We start from the raw sequence: 1,983 nt of genomic DNA on the forward strand, positions 1-1,983 counted from the left end.
TCCCGCCCCCTTGATAAATGACCAATCACATTCACTTTATTCACTCGTGTAAAGTCGGGCACCACTCAGGAGAATTCGGGAGACTTCAAACTCCGTACGACTTTAAATCATAGAAAACTTCACCATACCGGTAAACCATGGTGATCATACAGTGATGGGTTAAGGACTGAAAAAATTTGATTAAATGTGAATAATCAATTATTTATCGATTATTCACGATTAATCAGCAACTAATTTAGTAATCCATTAATCGTTAACTGGAGTACAGAGACTAAAACATGTTTTTAACTGAAATAGGAACCCACCTTGAGCAGCAATTATACAAAAAAAGAAAGAAAAAATTATATAAACATTTTGCATCTAAAATAATAAAAAAAAAACTTTTGGTCTGTCATTAATCCTCTATCCAGAACTCCTCAAGTGGAAAAGTATTATTTTCACCTGTTTTAATTTCATAAGGAACCTTTTCCGGTCCAATTATTAGTCTAAACATTAATTGATTGATTAATCAATCATCTATTTAGGAACCTGGAAGACTTGCTGTAGTCGATGCGTCTCCAGCACATTGGTTTCTATTCCTGCTCCTTAAATACGTCTGCTCTTTAGTTTTAGGTCTCCTCACTGCCACACACCTGACATTTATGAACGATTAACGGGCTTCTGAGCTTATGAATGCTGCTCAGGAAGTCATTCAATGATTAGAATCAGGTGTGCTGCAGCAGAGAGAGATCAGAACCATGCAGAAGTTCCAGAGGAGAGGGACGGAGAACCAGCAGAGCTAACATGATGGTTCCCATACCTTCTTGTTCGACCTCCCTATGATTTAATCTCTTAAGCCCGGCCAGGCCGGTACAGGCCGGCCGGGCTGTACCATTTATAGAAATGGCCAAAGCACAGTCCCATGGTGTTTCATCAACATGCCTTTGAAAATGGGGCTTTAACATTTCTAAAACATGTTTCAAAATAATTTTTTTCACAAATACTATTTGTTTTATAGCTGTGTAAACAAAAAAATGACATTTAAAATTCCACCTGACATGTCTGACTCTATCGGAATAATGCAACAGCACATATTCATTTTTAGCCATAGCCGCTTAAAACCTAGGAGGCAGAAGGAAAATCAAATGCCATCCCTTACATTTGAAACATTTTTAGCAAATTTTTTACATAATAATTTGCATAAATAAATATTTTGAATAATTATTTTCTTGACATTTTCTTTACTGTTTTTGGATTTCTAATTCTTGTTTTCAGTAAAATATCCCTGTTTGGTGACCAAAATTATACAATTCATCTTATTTTCTACTCAGTTTGGTGATATTGTGTGTTCAGTGCTAAATTCCAATGAAACAATGGCTAAATCTTAGGAGCAAAGGCTTTGCCTTATGCAGAAGGTTGCCAATAATGTAAATCAGCATATTGTCGGGTCAGATTCCCTCTTATGAGTGGAAAAACATGCATTTTTGCACATTTGGCATGTTGCCAAAATCATCACTAAAACCTTTGTGGAACAAACAGGCTTCAACTTATTCAGTCCAAATGGGCTTCAGTTATAGTCAAGATGTGGATCTATAAAGTCTGAAGGTTCATCCAGAGTTTCAAATGGGGTTTCATGGTGCTTTGCAGTGTTTATTTTGGAAAAATCTTTGGTGGGGCTAAATACTTTTTCATTTTTTCTTTGTTTAATCACCTATAAATCAGACGTGGTGACATTTAAAATAATGGTCCCACCTGAAAAATATTCCTCAATGCCTTTCTGTCACACAAATACAAACAATTATATTTCCAATTTATAGTTTGGGAGCTGTACTTGCCTTAATTCACAAATGTACACTACCGTTCAAAAGTTTGGGGTCACATTGAAATGTTCTTATTTTTGAAGGAAAAGCACTGTACTTTTCAATGAAGATAACTTTAAACTAGTCTTAACTTTAAAGAAATACACCCTATACACTGCTAATGTGGTAAATTATCACTCCAGTG

General features: G+C 35.5%; 1 protein-coding gene across 1 annotated transcript in view; it reads right to left on the reverse strand.

Moving 5' to 3' along the window:
• Positions 1-1,983, reverse strand: part of uvrag (UV radiation resistance associated) — a 173,284-nt gene that overhangs the window by 91,511 nt on the left and 79,790 nt on the right. The window lies entirely within an intron of this gene.

The sequence above is a fragment of the Cyprinodon variegatus genome, unplaced genomic scaffold, assembly GCF_000732505.1.
Source record: "Cyprinodon variegatus isolate N-32 unplaced genomic scaffold, C_variegatus-1.0 Scaffold700, whole genome shotgun sequence".
Taxonomy (NCBI): domain Eukaryota; kingdom Metazoa; phylum Chordata; class Actinopteri; order Cyprinodontiformes; family Cyprinodontidae; genus Cyprinodon; species Cyprinodon variegatus.